The sequence below is a fragment of the Pinus tabuliformis genome, chromosome 9 (genome assembly GCF_031772625.1).
Source record: "Pinus tabuliformis cultivar Carrire ecotype Pingquan chromosome 9, CPIR1, whole genome shotgun sequence".
Classification (NCBI taxonomy): domain Eukaryota; kingdom Viridiplantae; phylum Streptophyta; class Pinopsida; order Pinales; family Pinaceae; genus Pinus; species Pinus tabuliformis.
Genome location: NC_142307.1, coordinates 134574360 through 134591656, shown reverse-complemented (window position 1 = coordinate 134591656; position 17297 = coordinate 134574360).

Below are 17297 nucleotides of genomic sequence, written 5' to 3'. Positions count from 1 at the left end.
CTCGACTAGGTCTGATAGTGCTGATCTTCCCGTTTCCATTTTATTTTTCATATCAGCATTGGTGGCTACTAGATTTGAGCATGCTACTTGGATATGGTCACAACGGCTCACTAGTGTGTAGGCTGTGATATTCGTTGGGGATTCCTTGTTTGCATCAATGATCATTGGCCATAACGATTGGAATCTCTGCGTGACCTGGTCAATCTGAGCTTGTAAATTTGTGTTTTCCCATCTCAGGTGATCTCACTCTTCCATCACCTCCTGCAGTTGTTGTCTCTGTTGCTCATGCTCTTTAGCGAGATCATCATGGATCTTTTCGGCCCTATGTGCTGCTTGTTGTATGAATGCAAATAGTTGCGTCGATGACCAATGTTGTAGTGTGTCAGCTTGCATTGTGTTGGGCTCTAGAAAATGTTGTTGTATGGGTAGGCCACTGGCTATGGATTTTTCGGAGTGGAAGGCAGGTGAGTGAATGGGCTATGACTATGGAGTGAACTGGGGAGTAGGGGGAACAATTCTAGGGTTCGAGACCACTGGGAAATTTATAGGAAGGGGTGGCTGATACATTTTATCCCTTACCTCCTGTGGAACAGTTGTACTTGGTCTTTTCCCTTGTGGTGCGTCTGACCTAAAAAGTAGTGATGCTAGTGATGTTTGTTGGGTGCCGTTGGCAGAGGTGGTGCCCTTATCCCGCTCTGCTGACTTGACTTCCATTTCTACAGTTTTTCATCATCGGTCGAAGAGGAGGGTTTCTAACAAGGTCATAGAAGTGGAGACTATGTGTGGGGAAGATTCTTGCGACTGATGTAAGGCAACGAAGGTGGTGGGGGGAATTTCTTTGACTATTGGGGATGCAGAAACTGAGTGTTCTTCCTCATCAGCAAGGTTGACAATTGGAGTTGGCGGAGCAGTTCTCGGCTTTTTAATGGCTGGATTGCGAATGACTCGTTTCTTCTTTGGCTTGGGGATTGTTGGTTGGGGTCGACTGTGAGCAACTCCAGTGGGAAGTTTCATTTCCAACGGAGTTGTAATGATGGACGAAAACATAGTGGAACCTTGAAATTGCAATGGTTGGTTACTCTCACTTGATTAGCCTTTGAAACTTGCAATTTTTTGCCTTAGCACAAACATTTTCTCCATTTGCAGCACTATCAGTTGGAGTTCATCTTCCGCTGGCCTTTTTCTACTGCTTTCCGCTACATCTCCCTCTTTCCCCTGTGGCTTTAAGGCCCCGAACAAATATTTTTACTTCCCCTCAATAATCTCATAGGCCACCCCCAGCCATGATCCTAGCTCAGTATGTAGTGTCGTTTCAGTCAGAACGAATTTCTGTGGCCTCATCTTGAATGTTTCCAGACAGATGCACCGTGGTCTAAGGTAGGTGTGCCCATGTGAGGCTCCGAACTAGACTTCTCCAGAAAAATCATCTAGAAAAGTTTTAGGTATCCTCTGTGTCGACCTTACTACAATTAGTATCATTTCATACCAATCTCTAAAAGTCATTTCATTTACCTCCTTCGTGCTTGGATCCCCCGACACTCTCCATGGTTCATACCAGAGTGCTAATGGTTTTCCTTCAATGATAGGCATCATTTCCCTCTCCCTTGGCGGCCTCCATTTCCACATGGCCAGAGACATTAGAATATACCCAAATAGAAAAATGGTACTCCGCCTAAAAACATCTTCACATCCTTCAAAAAGTTCACTGAGAACAAAGGAAGACCAGTTGAGTACCTCCCCTTTGCAGAAATGATCCGCAACCGAAATTGCGTCTAGTATGCATTTGTTACTCGAGAAGTGTCTCATGGTTTTACTTGCTATGATGTAGCAGGCAAAACTGATGTCGACTTTGTTTATCATGTCAATCGTTTCCCCTCTTCCACCTATTTTTGTTCCATATTTCGCATAGTAGTTCTCTTCACCCTACTTCTTGGCTCTTTTAGTGCCTGCCCGGAATGTTGTGGTTACTGCATTCCCATTGGCTAACAGCCCTGTTAGATGATAGATATCGTTTACATGAATGGGGTACTCTTTGTCAAGCCATAGGGATCCTCCATGCATTCTTCTTGCCAATAGTTTCGTACATTGCATGGAAGTGAACTAAGTGTCAAAAACTGGTAAACTTCTCAAATTGATTAATGTCGACCTCTGCAATCCTCTGAATTCCTCCCTAACTCTGGAGGTCTTGGTTTCGTCGTCCTTCTGGACATCTTATGTATAGACTTCTCTCTTCACAGTTGGGAACTGGAAGCAATTCATAAGGTCGTTGTCGATTAAAATCGATTTATCGTATTTCCCATACAGATTCTTGACCAACTCAATTCATTCATCTAACTTATCTTGTGGAACTGAGATTATTCCCTTCACCATCTCCCTGCATCTTTGGTAAACAATTGTCACCTGAGGTTTCGCACTCCTGCGTTTCTGCAGTTGTTCTTCAGAGCGGGCCTGGATTTCTTTTGCTATCTGTAATTGAAACTCTGTAGTTTCCTTCATTATCCTACAAGTTAAGTAGTCGGGCTTGACACGACGTTTCCTGACTGGACTTTTAGCAACTAATTACTCTGGCAACTTTCCCCATGTGTTCTAGCCATGCCTTCCCATCGTCAGCTGATCTGGACCTGACATTCGTGACATGGACTGGGGAAGGACAGAGTGGGCCGCATGGCGTATTAATTTTGTCGTGATGGGGTTATTTATTAACTAAACTTGTTCCTAACGGGAAAATATTTTACAGCTCCTACTTGACAGTTGCATTATTGGTTACTTATTATGGAAATGACTACTAGTACAGTGGAAAGGACGGATACAACGTGTGACCATAAATACTGAAAAAGCATCTACCTACGTGTAACTTGCGAGTTGTGAAAGCATATGTGATTGTTGACTCTACTACCCCCCCCCCCCCCCCCCCCCCCGTTGACCACAAATGGGTTTCACTGTGATGATATTTTGTCACAACCTTATTGATGCTTTTTCTTATTTATTTTTAAAAGGATATAAAAGGTATGATTGCAACTAATAGTTTAACATGACTGACTAACTCTTATTACCTCCTACCTACTTGAAGGCTCGTTTCTGAGACCCCCTTTATCTTGAATTTGTGTTTAATGACTTGTGGAAGGGCTTTAGGCGTGTGCCATTTATCCATCCTTGTAGCATGATTCCATCCAGTTGCGCCAATCTTACCACTCCATAATCTCTAATTTCCACAACTATGAACGGGCCCAGCCCATGCATCTGCGGTTTTCCTGGGAATTCTGGAACTTGCTGTCGTATAGTCATACATGATCCCCAACTTCAAATGTCTTCTTCCTGATATGCCTGTCATGCCAAGATTTTTGCCTTCTCCGCTCCACTGACTGGGGAAACTTGGCCAAGAACCGAGTTTCGTCAAATTCCATTAGTTGACTTAGTATTTCTCTCAATACTACATTGTCCATCATCCTCGTTGCTTCAGATATGAACATGCTTGGTATTATGAACTCTGTTGGCACCACTGCTTCCTTTCCATATACTAGTTGAAACCGTGTATGTTTATGAAGTCTCTTCACCATTGTTTTGTACGCCCATAGATTTGTTGGTATTCTCTCATCTTAGTCATCCCTGTTGGCAGATATAATATTTGTTAGACATTTCTTCAAGATTTTGTTGAGTGCATCAACAGTCTCGTTGGCCTGTGGATGATATGGACTACTTTTATTATGCTGAATCATGAAATTCTTCAGAATAACCTCAATAGTTTCATTTATAAAATGCGTTCCTTGGTCACTTGTGAGACTCTTCGGGCATCCAAATCTCGAGATTATGTTCTTGAAAATAAAACTTGCAGCGGTGTCAGTTGTACAGTGTCTGAAGGGTGTTTCTTCTACCCATCTGGTGAGGTATTCAGTAGTGATTATTATGTATCTTGTGCGTGAATGCCTTGCTGGTGGTGTAATGGGTCCAATGAAATCTATTGCCCATTTCTCGAAGATTTGCACTGTGTGAATGGGATTTAAAGGCAGTTCATCCCATTAGGAAGGTTTCCCAACCCTTTGACAGACATCGCAATTCTTAGCATATTCCTTAGAATATTTGTGAAGGGTTGGCCACCATAGTCCTGCATGCAGTATCTTCCTTGCAGTGGCTTTTCCTCCCACATGACCTCCTACAACTCCTGCGTGACATTCCCATAACACATCTTCTCTTTCATGCTGAAGTATGTAGCGTCTCAGGACTTGATCCAAGCCCATTTTGTAGAGGTTTCATGTGATTAGTTGGTAGTTTGTTGCCCTTACTATTAAGTGTCGCCTTTGTGTTGATGTATACCCTTCTAGGAATTTCCCTATTGTCAGTAGTGCAGCGATCTCTTCTAGGTGATCTAGGACTGCCTCTATTCTGAACAAGTTGGCATCAGGTAACTGATCATCCAATGCTCCTTCGTTCTCTCTAGTCTCCAGTCGTGACAAAAGATATGATCCCACATTCAATCTACTTAGTTTTTGTTAGAAAATTATATATTACAGAGCAATGGAACACATAAAATATTGCAGAAATATAAACACAAAAAACGCATAAAACAAGAGAGACACAGAGATACATGGTTCACCCAGTTTGGGCTACGTCCATGGAGAAACAGCCAGTCCTTCTTTCTATATTATCCAGCAAGCTGAAGAGATACAACCTACAGCAGATCTACTGTAACTCCCTCTTCGCTCTCAATCTCCTCTCTCTTCCTCACTCAGAATACAGATATGCATAGATGCAATACAATTCCCTCATATATAGTGAGGGGTTGCCTTCTAGGGAAAAAAACCCTAAACTAAACATAAATTCTACCGTCAGATCATCTGTCTAATGAACGGCCCAGATTGACTAGAAATTACTAGACTTTTACAAGGCAATCTTACATCTATTTTTAGCTTCGGGGGCGCTGCCCCAAACCCCCGCAGGGGGGGCAAGTCCCCCCTACGTGGAGGGGTGTACAATCTTCCTGGGGTATACATCCCACTGAAACCTTTGAATACAGAAGATAATCAGGCTCCACACCCAACAATTTTATGACCACCTCGAAAGTGAATTCTTGGAATAGTAATAACCATCTGCATATCCTACCCTCTAGTACTAGTTTGTTTACTAAGTACTTCAGTGCAGTATGGTCTGTGAAAAAATTGAATTGTGCCCCCAATAAGTAATGTCTGAAATTTTGCAAAGAATAAACCATGGCCAAAGCCTCCCTCTCGGTTTTCATATAATTCCTTTCTGCAGTTAACAACTTTCTGTTGGTGTAATACATCGGGTGATCCATATTTCTTTCCCCTGGTTACGCTAAGACTGCTCCTAGTGCTATCCCTGACGCATCAATATGCACATGAAACATTTTGTTCCAATCTGGATAGACAATGATCGGAGCGCTTACCAGTTTTTCTTTCAATTTATTCAATGTTGCTTGACATTCCTTAGTCCAAACGAACACTTCCATCCTTTTCAGTAACTTCTCCATTGGGGCTATGATTGAAGCATAATTCATGATGAAGCTTCGGTAATACCCCGTATGGCCTAGAGTGGACCTCAGTTGCTTCACGTTGTGTGGTGGCACCATGTTGACAATCGTTGCAACCTTCACTAGGTCTACGCATACTCCATCTTTGTAGACTATGGGGCCTAGCAGTGTTCCAAACGGGACCGCGAAAATGCATTTCTTAAGGTTTAAGGAAATTTGCAATTGTCGGCACCTTTCAAACATGACCCTTAGTAAGCTTGTGTTTTTCTTCAGCAGGCTATATATTGTCTAGTCATCCATGTACACCTCTAGAAACCTGTGAATGTAGTCTCAGAATTCATTTATGACAATCCTCAAGAAGACTGTTGGTGCATTCTTCAACCTGAATGGCATTACGTTGTATGCATATGACCCCCATTCGGTAGTGAATTTTGTTTTCCTTTTATCCTCCTCGGCTATTTGAACCTGATGGTAGCCCGAGAATCCATTTGTAAACAAATATGCTTCATTACCCGCTACGTTGTCCAGGACTTCATCACTTAAAGGTGTTGGGGATGGATCATGCACACATGCATTGTTGAGACTTCGGTAATCAATTCAAACCCTAATTGTTGTCGCATCCTTCTTGTTTTGTATGACTATTGAACTTATCCACTATGCTTCATCTACCGGAAATATAATCCCTACTTTCAACATTTTGTCGATCTCCTTCTTAACTTTCTCCTTCACCTTGGGGTTCAGTTTATACGGTCTATGCTTCACTGGACGGGAATCTAGTCTCAGAACAATCTTCATCTCCCCTATATCTCCTTTTATTCCTTTTAGCTCTGCTACTAACGCTGGAAACAAGTCCTGATACTCCTGTAACAGGTTGAAAATTTCTTTTGTCATCTCTTCATCCCAATAATCTCCCACAGACGCCATTTTTGGTTTATCCTTCGTCCCAACATTTTGTTTTCTCAGTTTCATCGATAGAAGATGAGCACCGTCGCTTGAGGGAATCTCTCGGATGTCTCTCTCCCCTTCTGTTTCCTCGAAGGTTAGGTGTCTCAAACCGCCTAACACATCTTCGTCTGGCTCTACATCCACCTTGCCGCAGGTTGCGTATTCTAGAGAATCCATGTCGTATAGACACTGTAGGAAATTTTCATTAGGATAACCTTCAACTAACTGTCCTGGGGCGAACAGAACCCTTTTGATCACATGGAGTGTCTCAGTCATGCATGCATCCTCACCTCTGAATGAGAAGCTGCTAACGAACTGTGCCTCCAGAACATCCTAATCCGTCGTTTGCCTACGGAGTTCCTCTTACACGTACCAAGCTCGGGGAATGGTACCTAGGGTATGTATGAATATATGTACCCACAGTTCCTTCGGGATCCCCTGTCTTCTCCAACCTTTTATGCAGGCCTCGACGTGCCTCTCAGGACTTGAATTCCCTCTGTATTTCATATTATCTTGCAGTCGGTCTTCCTCTTGGCCAAACCTTTCCCTCATGGCTTGCTTTATGGCTTCCCAATATCGCAATGTGCTACGGTGTGTTCTCCACCACCTTTCTGGTGTGGCCAGGAGCACGATATCAAGAAATGGAATCTTTTGATCTTCCCTCATTTCTCTGTCTACTTTGTTAAAGAAGATGTCCACTAGTTCAATGTCGTGGAACTTGGGATAGTTACTTACCTCTGCTCCTATCCAATTGATCTGACCTATCATTACACAGCGTCTAGTGTTGAGTTCATATATGCCTCGCTGCCATGCATCCCATGCTGCTTCTGAATCAGTCTCCGAGCTCTGAATACTCCTCTAGCTAACGGATCCTCCTGTAGTAGGATTTATGTAATCTTCCCTTTTTCTTGTTGTTAGTGTGTATAGCTGGTCTAGCATCCCTGGATCACCCTCATTCCTTCTGCTTCGAAATCATCAATTATTTCTTTAGTTCGTTGACAACATAGTTTTCATAGGCCCAGTCAATCCCAAGGAGTGCTGGGTATGGTTCCTTATCTCCCATTATATCGATCACTTCGAACTCAGTGTGCAATTTCACCCTCGCCACATCTACTTCTACATTTTCTAGCCTTCCAATGGGCAGTATGCAGTACTGATTCGTCATTCTTAGTTGAATTGGAAAGTTTTTCAATTGCGGCTTCCCCACAGCCTCCCACGTTTTCCTGGGCACGATGTTTACATCCGATCCCAGGTCTAACATCGTGTCCCTGATTTGGAATCCCGCAACTTGAGCATTAATTCAGAATTCCTTTCTGCTTCTCTTCTTGTTTCGTTGCACTCTTCTGGTATGCTTTTGTGGTAGGTTGGCAGATAATCATTTTTTCTTCTCCTTCCTCCACTGATAATGCAGCCTTTAAACTTTTCCGCAACTCCTATAACATATATTCATCTTCGACGATCTGCAGGAACAGTTTAAACCATTCTTCAATCAGATGATTACTATTAAGCATGCGGCCGTTATGTCTCTGGTCTTCCTTCATCTCGGTCATCCCCTCAAATAACTTAGTTGCCTCGTGATAATACTTCCTTTTCCGCTCAGGCTGATATGATTTCTCTGGGGATGCTACCTTAATGATCAAGGGTGGGTCTGTCATACTACGGTCCTCCCCCATCTTCTTTCCCCCTCTTATAACTATATTTATACTGGTTGTGGGAAGACCATTGTCGGTACGAGGTTTGGCGTTAACCAAGTTAGTCCCCCTCTATCTAGTCATTTCTTCCCACTTTGCAATGAGTTCCGAGCAATCCTCCATGGCATGAGTATTAATTCTGCATTGTGAACACCATGGTCTCCTAGGGAGCGGGCATTCCCTAGAGACGTGTCCCTCTTGGTCACAGTTATAACACCTTATGGGGCCTCTTCCTCCCGTTCTTTCTCCTCTCTCCTTTCCTCCTCTTTCTCCCCAGTTGGACTCATTAATCCTGAACGTCAACCTATTCAGCCGTTCTACTGGAGCATCCAGTGCTCGGTACTAGTCAGTTTGATGTGTTGTAGATGCACATAACTCACAGTGTTTATTATTAGGGACATTGGAGTACTTCTGCAGTATCGGGCACATCCGTGGTAGATGTCCATACATTCTACAGATCTCACAATATTCCTGGTTGTTTCATCTGGGAAAAACTCCTTGTGCTCCTACTGTCGCAACTCCTGCAGTTGGTGGGGTCCCCGATGATCCCGCAACCCCCCCCCCCTCTGGATGGTTAATTCCCCGCAACCTTGGGCACTCTGTTGCGGCATGTCCTTTCACCATGCCGTGTGTGCACCATACATTGGGTCTGGCCCACTGCACTGGTTGAAGATCTTTCAATTTCTCCGTTAAAGTTGTGATCTAATTCTGAAGGCCCATAATTGAAGGATCCTGCAAGATCGTCCCTCCCCAATATTCGTGACAATATCCAGCCATGGCCTCTATGTGCGATGCTTGCTCCAAGGCATCTTGGAGAGTCCCAAGCTTTTGTTGTGCCAGTGACATTCTTGTGAGGAGCAGGAGTGCCTTGATGAACCAGTCTAGCTAGTGATTCAGGTCCAGAGTGTAACTCAACTTAGCAATGGCATCCTTAAACCTTTGCATGAGTTCCCAAGTAGTTTTTCCCTCCCTCTACTTGATTTCCCACAGCTCTGACAGCCCTTGTTGGTATGTCTGAGGTACTTTGAATTCATGTATGAATCCCCTCTTAATGTCATCTATCATGGGATTCTGGTTTTGTTCCACCCATTTTATAAACCAATGTAGATCTCTCTCCCTCAGCATGGTCTGGAACTCAAGTGTTTTGACGTTTAGAGTCTGTCGTGCTCTCCAAATAGCCTCGCATAGATACCAGTGTTGTTCCACGTCTTTGTTTCCCCTCCCCGCAAACTTTGGATATCTAGTAAAAGATCTTTCCATGCTTACTTGGGTATGAGCTAGTAACATGAACCCCTTGTTCCCTGGCTATTGAGATCCTTTCAATCCCAAATTGCTAATAGTATTGGTTTCTTTGTTATTTCCGGTATTAAAACTAGCCTTATATTTCTCGCGCACATTGTGTACCCACATTGCCTTGGCTAATTTAATAACAAATTTCTCTGGATTATAGTAAGGTACCAGCGGAAGGTCGAGAGGAATACTACATGTACCTTGGGGTTATTGTTGCTGACTCTTAGTGGATGCTTCTCCTTCGGCAAATAATCTTCTCATGACGTTGCCCATGTCCTCTTCTCTTTCCTCTTCGTACCTACTCGGAATTTGTTCTTGCACTATCCCTCCCGCAACCTGTAAGGAAGGATCCTCTACATCGTCCTGGATCCTATCCCGCTTGTTGCCAATCTTACTATGTTCTGCATCCTCTTTCCCTCCCTCTATCTCTTGGGGTTTTCCCGACACCACTCCTACTTGGTGGGGTCCCATCTTTCTCTTCTTCAAAGTCTGAACCTCTCTCTTGCCACTTGTCAACTAACATCACTCTCCTTTATGCTCTAATGTCTCTAGCTTTCTGCAACCCTTCTACATCCATTCCTTCAGCAACATCTCTATTCCCCAACCGGTAGCATTCTCCCCTTAGGTCCTTCCCCTGGTACTGGGGTTTTACGCTACCATCTCCGCGGTAGGTGAGGGAAGTAGTCCTTCTTCTACCATAAACATTTTAATCCACAATGGCACTTCCCTCATCAACCTTCCTCTTAATCCAGATCCAAAGACCACTTCTGCCTTTGTGAAGGGTTGATAGCTTTTGGCGGCAAACTCGAATATATACCCTTCCACCGTAGTCTTTACCCAAAAATCAACTGCTCTGGTCAGACCGTTGTCTAACTACTGGAACGATATGAGATTTGAGGAAGTCCAGTTGCAGCAAGCTGACGTCGGTCCCCCTACACTTTCAGTCTTTTTAACCAATTATACAAGTCTTCTAGGAACTTGCACCAGAAGATCTCGTATTGGTCATTGGCACCCTCGCCATATAAAATATCTTCACTCACCTTGTTGATCAGTTGATTCCTTTGGATAGCTTGCTCTGCTATAAACTGATATATTCTTTGATCCCACCAATCCCTAATCTCTTTCTTTAATATCCTCGACACCATGTTCTAAACCAGTGCTTGTAACTCTCGGTCCCGGCAACAAAACCATTTGTTGGCACAAAAGATTCATCAGGGGAGAAGACCCTGGGTTCAAGCACAGAGAGCCAACAATGGATCGTTGTAGTCTAGGACAATGCCGACATTTTCACCTTACCCAAGGGATAAGGAGTATCACTCGAGGCATGTCGCAACTAGAACTAAGAAGGGTTCATCACGGAATCAAGGATGCATCAACCGATAATACATAAACAGCATTACATACATAATCGAGATAACAGCATACCACCCAGTACTAAAAAACTACTACATGCATGAATCTTACAGGATATTGTAAAATTTTATATGGCTCACCACATCATAAAAAACCATACACATCGTGCTAAACAACCAGTCTAGACTTTACTTCATATTAATTCAACAGTAGACTATTACATGACATATCGGCATTTGCCATGGATGATTACAAGGAATACCCGGTTACAGACTCACATGCTCGTTCTTTAACCCAGGGGTCCTGCTCGGCCATGTCCCTACATTCCGGCTATGTCCTGCCGCGACCAACTATCCCATCCACAACGCCAACAGCAACAACCAACCTCTCTTCCTTATGGGCCTTCTCCTTTTATATTTCCCTTGCCGCCTGGACTGCTAATTCCCACTTGGTTGTTCTTTCCCTAGGTTGCCACTCCTCCTTCCTACCCGCTTGGCTACCTATATCTTCTACTGACACTTTGCCGCAACCCCTCTGCAACTACCTATTCTTGCTTCATTGTCCAGTTGTCCTCCCCGCAACTTAACCGTTGTTGTCACCACCTGTTTCCTCTTCGTCCTTTGGCAAGAAAAAATAATCAAAATCTTTTCAAAATCAAAATAAAGGCCCCAACAGTCTGGTATGTTATAATGTTATCTTTGTATCCTGGGTTGGGGGTTGCTACTCATGATAAGCCTCGCATTTGGAGGGGAAAGGAAACACTAGTTAAATTAGCAGTTTCTATGACTAGAAATATTGGCCTTCTCGACTATGTAATGTCAATTTCTATATTTTTTGGCAACATCCTTTCTCGCATAGGCATGTTTACTAGTTTCTGGTTTTTTTTCATGATATTTCCTCTGCATGTTGATAATTGGGTTCCCCATTTTAAGCTTGAATTGTCTAGGCAAGCCCTGTGGAGAGTAAGGGTTCTGGTAAATTATCAGGGCCGAGTCTACAGACTCAGGGCTCAAGGGTGCATGGGGGCCATCGTTTTTATTCTGGTGGTACCTCCCACTCCTGGAGAGTTACTATTTATGTATGCTTTCTAGCTCAGGTGGTGGAATTATGAAGAGATGCAGTATTGTCCGACGCTTCATTTGTTTTTCTGGTCATACATTAAATTAATGCTTGTCTTTCAGGTGGTTCTCTGTACAAATCATATTCCAGGTCCGCCTATGCTATGTCCACTTTCGGCCTTTGTATAGTGGGTTATTTTACGAGCACGTGAAGATGGGAGAAGGGTGAAGAAAGGGGGCCCAACCTTGGAAGATATGGTGAAGTCTCAGCCTCAGGTTGAGGCAGAAGGGGCCGCAAACACGAGGAAGGCAAAGGAAAAGAAGTTGGTTCGTCTTCCAGTTGGACTGCGCAGCAGAGGACTTCGTGACAAAGGGATCGAAAAACAAACTCTGAGATTCTTCAGGCCACGGTTCAAGCATACTGCGAAGGGACCCCAGTGCAGGTGAAACAATTGATCACGACTTGGGAGGCAGAGTTGAATTTGAAAGTTGAGCTTGAACCACCAGTCGAAGAATGGGGGGGAGCTAATCACAAACCTCGAGTACAATCACGGTCATCTCACCTTGTTTAGACAGTATGTCCATCTCTATTGGTTAATGAAATGCATAGTGGCCAAAGCAATGGTTGCGACCACCAACACAACAGCGCAAAGTGAGGTTGAGTCGGGCCTCCGAGACATTCAAAAATAGCTCCAGCTTATTCAACTTCAGTTGCAGAATCAGAACACTTGCTTGGGCCGCATTGAGCGGCATATCCCATGTTTGTCACAATCTGAATTGCCAGGATCAAGTGCTAAAGATCCTGCTCTGGTGGAATCGTCATATGATTAGTTGGTCGAAGTTATGCCTGTTAATTTTGGCTTAATTTTGGTTGTATATGTCAGGTAGCATTTATGTTTTCAGTGTTATGCTTACTAGTTGGTTTCTAGACTATCAGCCTTATAAGGCTTGGTTAAATATACTCAAACTATTTATGTTTTGGATGGCTTATAATGTGATTCAGTGGCCAACAGACCTGGTTTCCCACTGGGTAGGTTGAGGCCACCGAACGACTTATATATTTGTAACCTACATGTTTATAGATGAATAAATGAAAATTACTACTAAGCTTACAAAAAAGATATTATACTAATTAATACAATATAATTAATACTTATGAAAAGACATGACCATTAACCAAATGACACTTTTTTGAAGTGTGTGTGGGTGTGTGTATACATGTGTGTGTGAGGTCTCATTGTACAATCAAAGCATCATATTTTCTACTATCAAATTCTTATATGCATTTTATATATTGTCTTCATGGATTTCTTTATAGTCCAAACATTTTGAATATTTTGCACGTGAGTGAACTTTGTTCATCACAAATTATTTTCAAAAACAAGCTAGAAAGAATATATAGAATAAAGATATTGTATCCACATTGTGGATGTCCATGAATGCATTAACGAGATCTATGTCAACATTGTTCAAATGGAGGGTACAAAGCATTGCGTCTGCTACAACATAGAACTTGTATAAAGTTTTGGCAATAACATTTCTTTTTGTTTAATAGATGGGATTACCTATGTATTTTGAAATGATGACTTTGACATTAAAAAATGCCTTAAAATTACACGCAATCACTGCCTATTCAAAATCCACCCAACTGCAGGGCTCGTAATCACTGTCTATTCAAAATCCACCCAACCGCAGGGCTCGTAATAACACTATAGCCATGTATTGATTCTAAGAAATTATTTCAAACACAAACTTATATTCCATTAAATTGTTGTCCAATGTTTTTATCATCATTGAGGTTACAATACAAATGTGCCACATTCGATATGCTGGATTCAAATTGTCAAGAATGTTATCACTAAAAGAAAATTGATTGGTTCTTAGGCATCCATCCGGAAATTAAGACATTTTTAGCAGAAGAGTTGGGCATTGACTGTCAAATTAAGCACTTTTGATATGAAATTGGGATGATGAATTCAAACCATCACGATAGAATAGAGTGATCACTCCTTGAAAAAGCAACCAACTCATGAACATTGATCCATTTTTCAAGGAAGTTCGGTATGGAATGTAACGTCAGAATGCACACTTTTTCAGAAAGAAAAAGCTAAATTGTATTATATTGAGTCTGTATAACAATTGCAGATGGTACATATTATGCAAATTAGAGAAGCATATGAAAAAAACTAGAGGAGAGTTTCTTCTGAGCATTTTGCCAAAACTCGTAGATACACAGATGCAAGGACACCTCCAACGCCAACTGGGAGAGAAATCAGAGATAGAAGAAGCCATACATAATCCGACAGATACCAGGAAAATCAAAAAGGAGAAAACCAGAAACAGATCATAAGGACATATAGAAAGAAAGCTAAAAACCCGGAGTGCAGAAACGTCAGAATGCACACTTACTATGAAGTTATTATATGCAATATAGCTGGAAGAGAAAACTTGAAATATCAATTGGTGAAGAATGCCACTTTCTAGAATACCTTTTTTAAAAACAATGTATTAGGAAAGAATCAAACAATTTATTGAGTTTCATGTTTTACCAAAATCCCTGGCTTCAATAAAGTTGAATTAAACATTGCAAACTAGTTTAGAAAACTGCTAAAAAGTCAAGTCTTTATGCAATATCAATTATCCAACATCCACATTTTTTCGAATGAAAAGGCTAAATAGGGTTTATAACTAATCAATCTAGATCTATCTTAAATCCAGGTCTACTAGGCACCAAGAGGAGTCAAACATATTTTCACTCTAAAAAAGGTTTGCATCTCAACATGGATCAAGACTTCGGCATCCGAAGTCTTCACCTGAAGCAGTATGGAGGGATGCTGCAACCAAGTTTCTGCACCTAAGATGGTTGTGATGTCGTTTGATTCTCTCTATTCCTGCCTTCGCACAGGTTGCTTCGCTCTAGGGCCTGTGAGACAAGCCCTCTATTCCAGTCTTCAATACCTCTGTGTGAAAGGGTACTATCAGCGTTCGCGCAGTCCTAGCCTGTTGCTCAAGTACTTTCGTGTTGCTAAGGCAGCGAGCCATACAAATTCCCTAATTAATCTAAGTGACTTGCTTATATTATCAAACAATTATAATTAACACCGCGTAAACAGATATTCGTAAATGCGTTCAATTATTCAATGTAATTGCAGTCATTCGCGCATCATATAAGCACAATAAAGGAAATTCATACATCAGGTGCATCAACAGAACAAAGACAAAGAAATTGCAGAATATCTCTCTTTATTACTATCTTCCAAATGTTTATAGACTCTGTCCACCATGCGCACACAGTTGCAGGGGTCCATGCACTCAGGTGCGAACGTTTACCCTAGGCCTCTGCGCACTCAGCTACAGAGCCTCTACCTACGCTACTACCCAAGACTTAGACTTTTTACTTCAGAGCTATGACTCTCTTACATTATTCATCATTCCATTTCCTTAAAACTATTTAGGTTTTAGTTCTTTTTATACAATCCCATGGTCCGCGAACCATGAGTAGATCTCTTACAGCGGACTTTAATTTACAAAACTAAAGACGAACTATCATTTATGACACAACACCTTCGCTCTCCGCGACCACAAATTATTACAAAATTTAACTCCAACATGGCCTTTTAGCCCCAAAACTGCCTTTGGGGGATCCCGCTCCCAACAATTGCTAATGCAACAGAGGTAGAAACTTCAGGTTCATGATTTCAATGAAAAGATATCCAATAATTCTCCATGGTTATGATTTGGAAAACACTAAGAAGATATATCGTGAGGAAAGCAAAACTTGTTAAGATTAAGATCCAAGCACTTGGAAAATGATGGAAAGTCATTGAACAAATACACTTCAAGGGGAAACCTCCTTTTAAAATTAATCCAATGTATATAATTATTATTATCCTAAAACTAGGTCTCCTTGGTATATATATATATAGTACAATTATAATGAAAGAGTACTTTGAAATATTCTAGCCAAGGTACTAATATAAGACTAGAAATGTAATGAATCAATATCTAAAGCGTAATAAATGGTTTTATGCTTAACATGTGGCATGGGGCATGTTAGGCCCTCAAACAAAGCTCTTTGTTAAGAATAAAACCTCATATTAAACCCTAGATATTGATTCATTACATTTCTAGTGTTATATTAGCAGGTTAGTTAGACCCTTTCATTATAATTGTTATATCATTTGTTTCTTACATATATGTGCACACCAAATCACCTGACACAATGACGCAAAAGACATGGAAATACAAATCTCTGACACGAGATACTGCAACTGTGGAAACAAGACACAATGGACACATTGTCTCTCTCAATTTATATAACAAAATGTTGAAATTTGATGACTAAAAAAAAAAAAATGCAATCCCAACCCAATTTTATTTTCACCTTATCACTCTCATTCAGTTAAATGCTCTTTCCCATAATAAACATACATTCAACATATATAATTTTGAAAATGAAACTTTTAGATTAAAACACATGAAACTGTCAACACAAGCTAAAAACAAATATCGACATAACCAAACCAGCAACACATTAAAATACACAGATTTTTGGTCAACTTAGACTCAAGCAAAACCCCTTCAATTTTCTCTGGGAAAACCTGTTAAAAAACTCTTCAAATTTATTTCTCTTTCAAGTTCAGGAAAAATACATTTCTAATCAAAACAAAACAACAAAATACAACTTATCTCTTCAGCGCAAAACTCCTTGAAAACTGTGCCCACTTTGTCTCGATTTTTGTCACCACTTGACGCTGAAAATATGTATTGTACGGATACAACTGTATGGGTTATACATATATTTTTTCAAAACAATAAAAAAAAAAACAAAAACTTTTCAAACTGCGTTTAACTCACAACATTCAATGTTGTTTGTACTCTACTTTTTGTTGTCTTCTATGCCTTGATTTCCATCCCCAGTTTTGCCCAGAAATCACTCATTCAGCGTGTTGCAACAAATTTTTCCTTCAAAACTTTTCTCCAATTGTCAACCTCTTTTCTCCAATCTACTCATTAAGAATTAATGCAGAGTCTCTTTTCTTTCCCCCCTTTTGTTTCTCTAAATTACTTTTGGGCAACCCTAAAATCTAATGGCTCAAATTCATTTAAATCAAGGGATGAGAATAAATGTGCATTTAATTCACTTACTATTTTTTAACTCACCAATTAAATAAAGTACCCACATTGTACATTATGTCTAAAATCACTTTTCACTATATAATTTAACATTGACTTTAACACTTATAAAATCACTTTCACTTTATAATGTCACACTTAAAGAAAAAAAATATTTTGGACTAACCCATGGGAAATCACTTGTCCAAAGTACATTAAAAATCAACACAAAATAGTGAATGATTACACATACAAAAATGAAATATAAACAAAGATTCAAATCTCTTTAAAATTCAGAAACTTATACATTTACAATTTTACATCATCATGATACAAATTCAATAATACCACTGATGGATA